Below are 15,739 nucleotides of genomic sequence, written 5' to 3' on the forward strand. Positions count from 1 at the left end.
TCAGGAAGAAAGAAGGATGGTTACAACAAGCCATCAGTGTCCCCAGAAACTTCACCAGGAGGAAATAGAATTAGGTTTTCTAAAAAGTAGACATCTAAATATAATATTACCCTCCTTATAGTAAAATGGAGATAAATTGGTACTTTTAGAACATGCTTCTTCATCTTTCTTTCAATTATACATCTGTGATGTAATGCCATCTGGAGCTGATACTGTTTCTCAACTAAATAGAGAACCTAAAGTGCTCATATCAGACATGGATGTCTAAGTTTAAAATTCATTTGCCCACATTCCATTTGAGGCACACTCAAGTATTAGAGACTCCTTGTTGCTTTAAAGGGGCAAAGTAGTTTTGGCAGAAAATAAACCCCCTTGCGTTCTAACACTCCTCACTGAGGTGGCAGGCTAGGTGCGGCTAGGTTTAAATTCTGAGTGATGCCCAATTCACCACTATCAGCCCAGGTGCATTTAATATATTAAACTGTTACAGTTCTGGATGCACTAATATCAGACTGCACTTTCAGCCCAGTCGAGCTCATGAACTAACACGGCCTCGCTTCAGTCACGTTCAATGAGAAAACCCAAACGACAAGCTGCCTACAGAGTGCAGTTTATTTAAACAACAGATACTCAAGTTCTTTTGGATTGCCGGTGATAGTGACTATCTGCAAAGCACGTGTGAATACTAAAGATGTTAGCGATATAGCTTGGTTACAAATGCGCTAAGTTATAAAACCACTCTATATAGAAATTTCTACGTTTCCTGGGGAAGCACTTGGTATAGCCAAGTATTCGAATTTTACCCACAAGCGTCCTTATGGGGGGGAAGAGAAGCTCAGCCTGTCAGCTGGTCCCAGAAGTCCATGATGGTGTCTTCCCTCACATTCCCCTTTTCTTGGGCTATTTTTATACTATTTTTTATCTTCAAGGTGGAGTTTGAGTGACTCCAGTCATAAATACTTTCATTATGATTGGTGTAAAATTTTCTCGCCTCACATTTAAAGGTATAGTTTACAAAAAATTCAGGGTGCAGACTCAAGGAGGAGTGGTCACACCTTGGAGGTGGGTAGCTTTTGGGATGGAGGTGTGTTTTTGTATTATAATGACACTATCATGAGCCAAGTTCACTAAAGGACAGCATTTCATCAAAAAAAATGACAGATTGTTGGCTCAGGGTAACAAGTGGGCAGTTTATCAGTTCTGTAGGACCTTCGAGGCCTCCATTCGATCTCCAAGTTCCCAGTTTATCACAGAATTTTAGCCGCGGTGTCTCGACTCTGGTCCATCTTTCGCACTGTTTTTCTTCCATGGTGCCATCTCGTGCCAATGTTTTCCAGATTATCACAGGGTTTGGCCTTGGAGTTTCCACCCCACTGCACTCTCCGTGTTGCTTTGCAAGCGATATTGTACAGGGAATTGCAGATGTAGCAGATTCTTCACGTACCAGCTGCGGCTGTATTTTACCCTAGGAGCCTTTTGAATTTAATGTGTGACCAATGCTGTATTATTGATCACTTTTAGTAATCATTCCACACTCTTGTAGTGTAACAGTTGTGTTATGGAACTTGTGGAGTGTTATTCTGGAGGAAAGACAGGATTCCTCTGTGCCACTCAAGCAGAGTTCCAATAGACACCCTAAAGAAAAGGGCAATTGAATCTCACCAAGTATGTCTACATCGTAAAAGGTAGATATACTAAAAAATATTTGAGTTCCTTTAAGTAAGATCTTACTCTTGTAGGTTTTACTGTGGTGCTTACTGATGCAGAAACTGATGTTCACAGAGTAATTAAGATTGGAAGGGACCTCAGAAGGTGTTAAAGCAGGTCAAGCTCTGAACAGGTTGCACAGGGATTTTTTCCAATCATGTCTTCAAAAAAATCCAAAAATGGAGACAAGCAATTTTTCTGGACAACCTGTTCCACTGCCTGTTTTTTCTTCTCCTTATACCCAGTCTGAACCTTTCTTTCAATTTATACCTAACTTCCCTCATTCTCCTGATACGACCACACTAGCTCCATCTCCTTGCTAACCACTCCATAAGCACCCCAGGGCTGCTGTTAGATCCTCCCACAAGCCATCTCTTCTCTAGTCTGAACAAGGCTCCAGTCCTTCAGCCTCTCTTCACAGAACAAGTGCTCCAGCCCTGACCACCCTGGTGGCTCTGTCCTGTACTAACCTATGTCATTGCCAGGGCCAGGGGAGGAAAGTGTTTGTCTTCATTCTTAAAGGCAGGACTCTGCATTTGTTCCTACTGCATTTCATGAGGTTCCAGCTGGTACGCTTCTCCAGACATTCAGAGTACCTCTGAATGGTGTCACTGCCTTCCAGCGTATCAACTTGACTCCCTCAGTTTGGTATCAGCCGAGAACTTGATAAGAGTAAACTGTATCATCTCCCCCAAGTCATTTGTGAAGATGTTAAACAGGACCTGAAAGAAATACAGTGTGTGTGTATGCAATATATGTACGTATTTTCAAGAACCATCTATACTCACAGCCATTGGAAACTGGAAATAACATTACATTATGTTGGCTTTTTAATAAACTTGCACCAACTGCATTTTCAAAGCTTGTCATAGTTAATGCTTCGCTAGGTGTTTGAGTTTCTAGTTTCATTAACATAAAGAATTCCCAGAGGCATACACTTGCTATTAACCTCCTTTGCATATTTCTATTTATCTCTCCAGTTGTCTCAGTGACTTCTGTGATAGAAGACTCCCAATGGAGGAGCTTTAAGAGGATACCTTTAATGTAGTATGGTGGCACTTATGTCTACAAGCTACAGCAAGCCGCTGCCTTACTACACTGACACAGCAGAAGAAAGGGCCTCTTTTAGTAAGAATTCTAAGATATAATGTGATTTTTCAGAGCTAATCTTAGAAACCTGGTATTACAACATCATTACTGAAAAAAAATATTTCAAACTAACTGTGGATTCTCTTGACTCCTCAGTATCTTTATCCATGTGCATTTTCTGTTTAAATTAATAGTCCCCACACTAGTTACTTCAGATTGTTGGTGCCAATAAATCATTTCCAAAATTAGAATTACACTTCGTCTAAAATATGATCCCATGAGCCAATTTGTAATTAATATAATTTGTTAGTGAAAACCAGGAAACAGCATCTCCTTTGGAAGAAGTTTTGACAAAAATATAAATGTTGTTTCATAGAACCACAAAATTTGAGGTTGGAAGGGACCTATTGAGGTCATGTAGTCCAACCTCCGTGTTAAAGCAGGGTCAGCTACATCACGTTAGTCAGGACAGTGTCCAGTCAGGTTTTGAGTATCTCCCCACATGGAGACTCCACAGCCTCTAGGCAGCCTGTTCCTGTGTATGACCACCCTTACTGCAAAAGATTTCTCTTTAAATCAGATGAAATCTCATATTCTTTAATTTGTACCCATTGCCTCTTATCCTGCCAATGGTCAACAATCTGGCTCCCTCATCTTCATTATCTCCCATTTTGTCATACATATGGACAAAATCCCCACCCCCCTCCAAGCCTTTTCTGGTCCAGGCTGAACAGTCGTAGCTCTCTCAGCCTTTCCTCAAATGAAAGATGCTCCAGTCCCTTTGTATTCTTCAATGTCCTTTGCTAGACTCTGTTAGGTTCTTTGTTGTGCTGGGGAGCACAGAACTCAACACAGCACTCCAGACACAGCCACACCAGTGTCCAGTAAATGAAGGATCACCTCCTTCAATCTGATGGAAACTTTCTTCTTAACACAACACAGAAGACTGTTGGCTTTCTTTGCCATGAGGTGCACATCACTGCCTCATGGTCAGCTTGTCCACAACCATGTTCCTCAGGCCCTTCTCTGCAGAGTGGCTTTCCAGTCAGTCGGTCAGTTTCTGGGACTGGTGTCTGGGATTATTTTTCCCCAAATGCAGGACATTTAGAATTTCCTCTTGTTAAAATTCATGAGGCTTCTCTTAGCCCATTTCTCCAGCCTATCCAGGTCCCTTTGGTTGGCAGCACAGTTACCTAGTATATCAGTAACTCTTCCTGGTATTGTGTCACCTACAAACTCACTGACAGTGAACTCTGCCCCATTGTTCTGGTCATTAATGAGGATGTTAAACAACATGGGCCCCAGCATTGACCACTGGGACACATGACTAGCAACTTGTCTCCAACCACACTTTGTGCCACTGTTTGTAACTCCCTGGGCCCAACTTCAGCCAATTTTCAGTCTGCATCACAGGCCATTTATGCAATCCATAGTTAGTCAGCTTACTAATGAGGATCTTATAGGAGACAGGGTCAAAGGCTTTACTAAGGTCAGGGTAAACAACATCCACTGCTCTCTCCTCATCCATCAAAGTTACCTCTTTATAACAGGCTATCAGGTTGGTTAAGCATGATTTTCCCTTTGTAAGTCTACACTAACTACTCCCTACCACCTTTCTATCCTTCAAATGGTTGGAAATGGTTTCCATGATTATTTGCTTCTGTACAGCTAACCACCCTGCAGTTTCCCAGATCCCACTTCTCGAAGATAGGAATGGCATTTATTCTCTTCCAGTCTTCAGGAACCTCTCCCGGTCACCATGACCTTTCAAAGGCAATCAAGAGTGGCCTCACAATGACATCAGCCATTTCTTTTAGTACTCATACGTGTACCCCATGAGGCTCCATGGCTTTATGTATGTCCACTTTAATGTTCTCCACCTTATCCTCCTATACTGAGGTTTAAGTCTTCTTTGCCTCAGACTTACCCTCTGGTCTCAGGGGCATTATGAAGGCCCGTCTTAACAGTAAAGACTGATCCAAAGTAGCCATTAAGTACCTCAGCCTTCTCTGCATAATTTGTCATCAGGTCCCCTGCCCCATTCAACAGCAGGCCCATTTCTTCCCTAGTCCTTTTTTTGTTCATGTACTTGAATAATCCTTTCTTGTTACCTTTCATATTCCTTGCCAGATTCAACTCCAGGTCAACCTTGCCTTTCCTAACCTCATATTTGCACGATCAGACAGCAACTCTATATTCCTCTTGAGTCACCTGCGCCTGCTTCATCATCTTGTATGTTTCCTCTTTATGTCCAAGTTCAGTCAGGAGCTCCTTACTCATCCATGCAGACGTCCTGCCACATTTACTTGATTTCCAGCTTGTCTGGATAGACCTTCCTTGAGCTTGGGAAAGGTTATCCTTAAATATAAGGGAGGTGGGAGGTGTCCCTGGCCATGGCAGGTGGGGTGGAACTATATGATCTTTAACATCTCTTCCAACCTAAACCATTTTATGAAATATCAGCCAGGTAACCTGGACCTTTCTTCTCTCCAGGATCATATCCCATGGGATCCTTCCAAGCAGATCTCTGAAGAGGTTGAAGTCTTCTCTCCTGAAATCCATGGCTGTGGTGCTGCTTTTTGCATTGCTCCATCTACTTGGCATCCTGAAATTCACAGTCTCATGGTAATTGTAGCCAATGCTGCCCCAAACTTTCACATTACTGAGCAGTTTTTCCTTGTCCTTCAGCATGAAGTCTAGCAGAGCATCTTCATGACACAAGTGATCAAGGAGCCAGATAAAGCTGTTGTCAGTGCCCCCCCCAAATTAACTTGATTGCTTGTACCCTGCTGTGCTGTCCTTCTAGCAGATATAAGGATAGTTCAAGTCCCCCATGAGGACCCCAGAGCCTGGTAGTCACACCTGATACTTCCCAGATCACCCCAGCAGTATCATTGTTGTTGAAAAGGAAAAATAGCAGGGAGTAAGAGCAAAGAGGGCCAGATAAGCCTTAGTAGCCTCTCCATAACATCCCAAGCAAACAGTAAACCTCTCTAGGTGAGGAGACAGGTTGACAAATGAGGGCTTCCATTCCTCACTGCAGGAAGTCACCTACCACCATCACTGATTCCTTCTACTGATCCTGAATGGCTCAGGCTCAGTCACCAGAAACACTCCATTTGACAACAGTTCCTCATCAGTTATGAGGGGAGTGAAGTTATTCTGTAACTGCAAGTTAACAGGTTGGGTAGGAGCCTTCCTTCTGGTATGAGGAGTCACCAGCTTCCATCTTCTTCATGATTAGAGTTTCAACTCTCAGGCTTCATAAACGCAGGCTTTTCCTAATCCTCCACTACAGTTAGAGGTTTTGACTCTTGAAGCTCGCAGAGAAGATCTGGACAGCCTCTGATGCTGCAGTCTGCTTACTTCCTCCAGGAGTTCTTTTGCTTAGCAGCACAACTCTAAGTGCTCCTTCACAGTGATGAAGGGACAGGAAGGGCTTCCTCTTATGTAGACCTCTCTTTAGCATGTGTAAAAGGGTCTTTGACTCTCCGGAATCAGAGGTCAGCTAGAACAAATGCTGTTGGCATCCTTTAATCAAGGGCAGCTGACAGAATTCCTTAGGAGCTGCTAGACATTATCCTTACCCTTATACTTATCCCTATCCTTATCTTTATGCTTACCTGACAGTAGCAGGAATATATAACAGCTAAGTTTTAATAGTTACCTCCTATATAAATTTACAAAAGAAAACCAAAAGACAACAGGTAATTTGACAACTAATTAGCTAACTTTCTTGCTGAGCAAGTTATTTGTTCAGTTTATTTTTGGCTAACACAGGAAAGAAATTATGAATAAGGAAAAGATACTATTTCGCTTTACGGCTTAGGGCTTTTTATTAAACAATATTCTAGCCCTGGCATTAAATAAATACATAAAAAATAAAAAGTAAATAACCACTGTACTAAATAAATAAGCACTGTACTCAGCCAGATGTTTATTTCAGTCATTTCACAGTCATTTCTGTGATTTTTAAAATACACAACTTATACTATAGCTGCTGCAGTTGATGAGCAGGTTTTCGCCAGTTTCAACTGTACAAACAGAATATGGCACCTATTTCATGTTGGCTTTCACTTATTTATCTGTGATAAAATCAGATACTGTACACAAGTCTAACTACACTTCTCCATTCATATGATTCTGATGAAGGAACCGCTAACCTCATGAAGAATTTTTTTTCAACTTCAATTGAAACCAAGATTAAATGTAAGAATTATTTCAGTGATTGATCATTATTGGTAAGGTTAATGTTTGATCATCATAACTTTTATTTCATCCTGCTTATCTATTGTTTGTTTGGGTTTTTTTGTTGTTTTTTTTTTTTTTTTCTCTTCTCATATACTTCAGCTCTCCACTGTTTCCATAGGTGTTTTTAGGATATGGTTCATCAGACATGTGGATAGACATGAGATGAATTACTGAAGGGAGTCTGGGCCACCCCACATTTACACATTTCCATGTAAACAGCTATATTTGATTATATAAATCTCATCCATATGGCATGCTTAGTTTTGCTTCATTTTCCATTGGGATCATTTTAGATTACAGTAGCTGTTTAAACAGTTGAGATGCATTGGCTTAATGGGTACTTCAGGGAAAATACTGGAAGTAGATAAATGCGTTAGACAGCAGGAGTTTAAGCACAGATAACGAAAGGCCTAAGCTAGGGAGCAGAGAAGGTTAGAAAATGGAAAGACAGAGAGGGGAATCAGAAATACAAAAAACTCATATTGAAGAACATGGTGTATGTTTTCAGATTTCTTGGCCTGAATAACAAGGCCAGGCCTTCAAAATACTACCTTGTATTTTAAGGCAGATGACTTAAAATACTGTAAAAACCTCTTCTGGTACAGGACAACCCTGCAAAATGCATGTTATAAATTTCATCATATGTAGTCATTCAGTTATGTAGTCAACCCACGTCTAGGTTATCGTCTTCTTCCAAAAAGCAGTCAGGCTCTTCAGTGCTATTAACCTGATTGGTAGAGTTCTGGGTGAAAACAGATTTACAGAGACAAGGCGGTGACAGACTAGTAACTTCCCAATGTGTGGAAAACTTTAAGACTGAATCGTGTCAGAATTCTGTGGATCTGCATTCTTATAGTACTGAGAAAATTTGGGGGAATAGCAAACATTAAGCAATCCTCAATGATAACAACTAAGTGAATTATGTAATCTACCACAGAACCTGCACTGTGAGCATGCTGGTAGTCTCCAGTTCCATTTTAGGTTTACTGACGTTCCCTGGACCCAGAAACTAATTCACTATTTTGGCCCAATTTGCATTTGCTTCCAATTCCATCTAGACACTACTGGATGTGCCTACCTTTTCAAGAAGTGTGTCTAATACATCTTGCTGCCTTTATAAACTGTCTTTCCCATGAGGCTTCAGGGAAAAAGAAAAAAAAATGTTTTATATTTGTAGCCATAGACAAATAAAATCATAACAGGTTGCAGCATCTTTTTCTAGGCAGATGAGAGACAGTGCTTATGTACACTAGAAGAAGATTCGAGCAAATGCTGACTGAACTGTGAGTTGCGGATAACTCTGGCTTCAATACATGGTTGTATTATGCCTCATAGTCTTACCAGACATCTCTACCTATTTATCCTGACACTTGGCATATGTGGAAAAAAACTAAGAAACATATTGATATTGGGAAAGAGAATGACCTCTCTGTGAGACCATCTATGGTAGATTAATTATTTAATTATTTTGAAAAAAGTTGCGGTCAATGGCTCGATGTCCAAGTGGAGACAAGTGACGCGTGGCATTCCTCAGAGGTCAGTACTGGGGCCTGTACTCTTCAACATCTCTGTCAGCGACATGGACAGTGGGGTCGAGTGCACTCTCAGCAAGTTTGCCAATGATATCAAGCTGTTTGGTGAGGTAGACATGCTGGAGGGGAGGAATGCCATCCAGAGGGACCTGGAGAGGCTGGAGAGGTGGGCCCAAGCCAAACTCATGCAGTTCAACAAGGCCAAGTGCAAGGTCCTACATCTGGGTCGGGGCAATCCCAAGCACAAATACAGGCTGGGCGGGGAATGGCTGGAGAGCAGCCCTGAGGAGAAGAACCTGGGTGTGCTGATTGATGAGAAGCTCAACATGAGCCAGCAGTGTGCGATCGCAGCCCAGAAGGCCAACTGTACCCTGGGCTACACCAGAAGAAGTGTGGCCAGCACGTCAAAGGAGGTGATTCTGCCTCTCTACTCCACTCTCGTGAGACCCCATCTGGAGTACTGCATCCAGCTCTGGAGTCCCCAACAGAAGAAGGACATGGACCTGTTGGAGTATGTCCAGAGGAGAGCCATGAGGATGATCTGAGGGATGGAGCACCTCTCCTACGAGGAGAGGCTGAAAGAGTTGGGGCTGTTCAGCCTGGAGAAGAGAAGGCTCCGGGGAGATCTTATTGTGGCCTTCCAGTACCTAAAGGGGGCCTACAGGAGAGCTGGGGAAAGACTTTTTACTAGGGCATGTAGCGATAGGATGAGGGGGAATGGCTTTAAACTAGAAGAGAGCAGGTTCAGATTAAACATTAGGAAGAAGGTTTTCACTTTGAGGGTGGTAAGGCACTGGAACAGGTTTCCCAGAGAGGTTGTTGAGGCCCCATCCCTGGAGGTGTTCAAGGCCAGGCTGGCCATGGCCTTGGGCAACTTGGTCTAGTGGAAGGTGTCCCTGCCTATGGAAGGGGGTTGGAACTCGATGATCTTCAAGGTCTTTTCCAACCTAAACCATTCTACGAGTCTATGATTCTATGATAAGCCCAGACAGCCACATCCGCTCCTCCTCTTGGGCTGGCAAAGGTAGAAGGTGCAACACACAAAGAGCACTCTCCAGGTTCACAAGCACATGCACATTTGTGGATCCCCCCAGCATCATCAAGGCCTGTCTGCTAGCCCAGCATCCCTGCCCAGATCCTGGCCCCTACTACCTGTCCCATGGGTCCCCTACTTGCTGGGTGGTCTGGCTGGGTGCTCGCTGCAAACACACAACATTCACACACTCAGCCCACAGGCACCCTACACTCGCAGGTCTCCACAAATACCATCACAGATCCTCTGCCTGCCTGATACCCCTTGCCAAACCTGGGCCTCTTACTCGCTGGCCAGTCCAACTTGGAGTTTGCCAGTGAATACACCCCCCGCCCCCTCCCCCCCCCCCCCCGCACACACACAACTGGTTTGGAGGAGACACAGATACTTGCCCCCATCAGCTGGAACCAGGCACACAGGCTGTGACCTGAGGTCCTGCTCCAGCTGCTGTTGCTGCACCTCGCACTCACCTCACTCACTGCAGTCCCCCCAGTAGCTGGTTTTGGGATCACACACTGTTCCTGTCCCAGTGGCTGACATCCAAGACCCCCACTGACTGCTGGCACCCAGTCCACTCATGCTGGTCCCCCCAGTAGCAGGCACTGAGTGCCTGCAGCACTCACACACACACAGGAGTGAGATTATGGAGACATAGAGTTGAGAAAATATTTAATAAGAAGATATGAGAAGACAGGAGAGACAGTGGTGATCAGGTGCAGGGCTCAGCCAGACAAACATACTGACCAGCTCTGATTAACATGCCATCAGCCCTTTTCTGTCTCTTCCCCCTTTGCTCCTCCCTGCTCCCCCTTCCCCTGCACACTGTCTCATCAGTTTGCACACTCCCACCAACACCCTCCAACATCCTGGACCCGCAGGTTTGTATCTGTATCAGTTGCAAAGTCTGGTTACTGTCTTTATTGATGTCGATTGGACAGGTTTTATGGCCATCTGGTTTCTCCCTCCCTTTCTTTATCCTCGCAAGTGAAAAAATAAACATACTCTTCATGCCACTGATGAGGTTTGTTCTTATTATGAACCTCTTTATAATTTCTTGGTCAAGTCTGTGTCTGTATGTTCTGGTTTATGGCTCCTTTGATGAGGTACCAGGCACTATCCTTCTACGCAACCATACAGGATATGATATATTGCTCTTTAATCACATCTATTCTTTGAAAGGGCTAACCGAAGTAATCTGAGTGCTTGGAGGACAGTAATGGATGTGGAGTGTGCTGCAGACCTTCCCCAGATCAGTAGGAGCGATGATATAGGGAGTGCCTGCATCCTGTCACAGAGCAGTCCCGGTGTTAAGTACATCGATAAAAGAGAGTAAAGAGCCAGTTCAAGCACTGGAGCCCTATGCCATTAGCTCACTTGCTGCCTCTGTTCTGCACTGCTCCAAATACCTCTCTCTAGGACAAATTTATTATAGAAGGCAATAGCTGTAAATAGTGTGATTATGAGACAGTCTGTTCTACTTCATTTTGGAGACAGGCATCCATCTTTGTCTCTCTTTCATTTACTGCAAGAGCTGCAATTACAATGGCCAGCTAAATAATGCTTTTCGGTGGGCTAAAACTGTTTGTGGGAGGTGGAAACTTGGGTGTAGAGAAGGTCAGTGCAGTCGCTTACTGAAAATAAGAGAGAAAACGGTAGAGAACTGAAGGAAGAGACAGGATTTGCCCTGCAATATGACAAAGACAGGACAACGGGGATTCTCCAGATTCAGGAATATCCAAGGATGTCAAAATAGCACTTGAAATAGTTCTGACAAGACTCAGAGGGTCTGTACCTGGGGCTTTCTTGTAAAGAAAGAAGAGATAAGACTGTAAATTTTGTACTTTTCAAGAAAATCTGAGTGTGATCTTATTGACAGAAGAGTTGTGTGTCAGATATCTTTCTCCAGTTTCCACGCCTCACTCTCACAGTGACATTACTTGTGTGTTTTGCTCAATTTAATCAGAATAACATTCCCAGTATCTGGTATTAACGATGTGAAATATTGACCTGTCTGCCTGATGGAGTATTTACCCTGGAAAAATTGTTATGGTATGTTGATTGAAATACAGATCATCTACAGAGCACCATAACCTTATGAGGTTTTCCTAGATGTACTAAACTTTATCAGGTTTTAAAATCTACATGATAGGGGCTAATCCCTTTTATCCATACTGTGTCCCATTATTTCATAGGTTTTGTATTATTTCTGAGTGATGACATGTTGGGAATAAATCTATGTCTTAGGACTTTAAGTCAAATGAAGCTGTAACAAGTAAGACGATTGAGTCATTTGTGGACTATTGGGTGTAAATTTTGTGTGAAAGACAGACAAGTTATCTTACTTGATTTATGATCTTTATGAAGTAAATACTTATACCTGTAGTTATACCAAATTGTCTTCATAGACAAATAGGCAGCTTTTGGATGTAATTAATTTACACTTTTTTAGAAAAACTTCAAAATTAGATAAATTTCTGCCTAGAATTAAAGTACATTTATTTCTCTTCCTTGAATAAAAGGTGACTCTGGGGTGACTGGTTTAGGTGTAAACAAGTGAGTCTCCTGCTTGGATATTAAGGTATGGAAAGCAGTACAAAGAACATACAGAGGGAAAAAAAAAAACACCACAAAAAAACAAAAAAACAAAAACAAAAACCAAAACCCAGTACATAAGGAGATGCTTCTTGAGAATTTATATATGTATAAAAAGTTGTTCTTCATTCAATCTATCCATCACCTCTGTTATATCATAAACCCTTATTGTATTTCTACGAGTCACAATGTTTTTGGACTGTTCCTATAAAGCAGCTATTTCATCCTTGTGATTATTTTATCTGCCTTTGCATTCTCCCTAACTTCTTTGTTTTCTTCTGGAAATGCAAAAATCAGAAGGTGTGGGCACACTAAACTTTTATACAGAGGCAAAATTACTCTCTCTGTCTTGTTCTTAAAATATGATATAAATCCATACACCTAATGCAAGATCTTAATTTTTTCAGGTTCCTAATAAGCCATTGGAGAGTAAGAGGTTCGTCTGAATAGCTGTTCAGGATACACTAAAATCAAAAGTTGAAATTAAAGAGTATCAATGATCCTCTACTCCCGTAATGAGAAATATCAGCATGTTATTACAATGTAATACAGTATACATTGCAGAGATTATATTAGATATAAATTTAAATTAAGTGCTCAGTTTAATTATTTAAGGCATCAACAAAACAATATTTCATTAATCATTCAAAAGAAGTAGTGGTTTAGTTTGCCTGATTGAAAACAATTATGCTTCTAGAAACAGCTGATGATTTATAGTTCACAGAAAAAGGTTTCATAATGATAAATTATATCTTATTACAAATTTTTTCAATTGTTTGAATGTTTAGGTTCTTAAAACATTATCTCTCAATAAAGTAAAATAAACATTTAAAAGCTTTGGACTTTTCTACTGACAATGTCAAAGTATTTGCTCAAATATATATACTTATGATCACAGTATGTGAAACTATTCTACTTAAGTACAAGATAGGTCTATGATGGATAAAAGTAATAAGTGTCAAGTTTTAGCAGAAGCATATGAGTTTTAACTAAACAATTGCATTTTATATGCTCATTTATTGTTAGACCTTGCACTGCTGAAATGAATTATGCACGCGATGTGCAGCTCGCTTAAATAACCCAACAAAAACTGAACTAGTTTTCCTAAAATAAATTAGACTCTGGACCTCACATAGATAGAAAAATTATTTAAGTTATGGAGATACAAGTCCTGCAAAATGGAAAACATTGACTACCATACTCTGTTGTCTGTCAGAAAAGAAAGTGTACTGAGACTCAGAAAATGTTTTCTGTGTTCAGTGTATCTAAGTTGTAAATTAAACACTTTTTCATTATCTCTTGACTCGTAGGGTCATTAAAACACTTAAACGTGTTTCCTTCCTATCAACAGACTTCAAAAAGTTTAAAACCATGTTCACAGAAATATGGCTACAATTCAGCAAAGGAATTTATTCCTTAAGATTTCCATGTAATACCATATAGAATAAAAGAAGAGATCATATGAATATCCTATTTTCTGTGTGTGGATATTGATAGCTTCTCAGTGAAGGAACTGTGGTTCCTATTCATTCCATTGACTTTTTAACATTTAACTAGAATGCCTAAATTGCATGGGAATTTGCCTTAAGCTCCCCCTTTTATTGATGGTGAAGTAAAAGCCTTTCCAAAGGGTAAATAAGCAGCTGAATATCCCAGTAGTCCACTGAAAATGCCTGGGTAAACTCACAGCTGAATTGCATGGATGGTCAGATGTCCAATTCAAGATGGTAAAGAGGTACCCAGAAATTGCGTCTGTGTTAATAAATGAAATAAAATTGCTTATGGTCATTTTTCCCGTGTTGGTTACAAATGATGTGAAATAGCTTGTGCTCCTATCTCTGAATTGTCTTCTCCCCCAAAACAGGACAGCTTTTTTTATGCTTGCTGCTATTATCTGCCCTTTGCCCATGCTTTCTGCGAGCAGTGCTCAAGCATTGGACAGTTGAAATCTGTCAGAGGAGAGTAGGAAGTTGGCAGCCACAAGGACAGTGAAACTGCATGGATGACAGCTGAAAAGTGCCTGAGTTCACATCCTGGTCCTGTTTAACCTACCTAGTGCAGAAGTAATCTAAGATGAAAGCTTTAGTACGAAACTCCAAACTGTATGTATGTAAGTTTGAAGAACTACATGTAAATGAGGCATCTAAGCTCCCTTTAGGGATCTCAGTGGAGTCTGGGGAGCTGATCAGTTGTGTATATTAGGGTGAGCTGAATAGCTCCCTAGACTGCAGCAATAATACTTATTTGTTCTCTACTGACTGCAGTTGGAGCTTAGATGCCTCTCTAATATGTTGACGTGCCTAATTCTGTGTCTCCAAAGATGCTTTGGGAACCAAACAGGGGGCCTGTTCCAGGCCAATTGGAATGGACTGGCTTGTGTCTTTTCCAGTTGGACTAAATCACTGCGATTGATGCATCTATGTTACATACTGCTCAGTTCAAGTATTATTTTTTTTGCATGTAATGATACAGAGTCCTTGTTATTATTATTGTTTACTTTAGGTAAAAAGTGTCTGAAGTAATGTGAGGACAACGTTTCAGACTACCAAGGAGGTGTTTTCACAACACTGCCGGTCTGTACAATAGGGACATAGCACATAGTGATTTGGAGGCCTGCTAGGATAATTTTGGTATATATCCTAGACAATGAGAGTAAAACCTGTTGCAGTGCATTAAAGCACTAAAATGGATGATGAAACAAATAATCTTTCCAGTTCTGCCCCTAATTCTCAGTAGCAGGATCTAGCTGGCAAATTTCCAAACAGAAGTTAACCGGTATTCTTGCAGTGAAATTAATCAGGTATCATCTCAAACAAAATAGGGAGTGAGATAAATGGACAGAATAAACACACACTGACCTTCAATTATGGGCCCAAAGTTACTTACATGGGATGAATCTGGAACAAAAAGTCTGAGCACAATAATTACATATTATGCACATATAAAAACAAACAAACAAAGAAACAAACAAATACTTGATTAACAAATAAGGAATGCCCTATAGATATATTTCAGTTCTACATTTCTAGTGAAAGGAAAAAACTAAGGCAAGTGACATGCAAATTAAAGGAACTTGAGTTGCTTGTTTCTGTTGTGGTTTGGTCTGGGCTAACCACTAAAATGAATGACATCTGCTCTTTAACTTCTCTCCTAAGTGAAAGAAGAATGAGAGAAAGAGACACTTATGAGTTTAAAAGAAACTAGATTACTTTAAAGAAATATTAATAAAAAAAATAAAAAGAAAAGATAATAAAATTAATAAGAAAATAATGAAATATATACAATATATACAAAACTGTATTGAGCTGCCAGGATGATGATCACATCACCAGCAGGCACTAGGGAAGTCCCAGGCACTGGGGAAGTCCCAGGCTAGACTCAGTGATAGATCACAACTGAACTCAGGAACTGGATTGAGGAACACATGGATCAGGATCAAAAGCGGACAAACAGACAGTCCACCTCGGCTGCCAGCCATTGAAGAGAAGTCTGACCCTTTGATCCCTCAGCTTTTATACTGAGCATGATGTAGATC

The sequence above is a fragment of the Vanellus vanellus genome, assembly GCF_965231255.1.
Source record: "Vanellus vanellus genome assembly, chromosome: 1".
NCBI classification, from domain to species: domain Eukaryota; kingdom Metazoa; phylum Chordata; class Aves; order Charadriiformes; family Charadriidae; genus Vanellus; species Vanellus vanellus.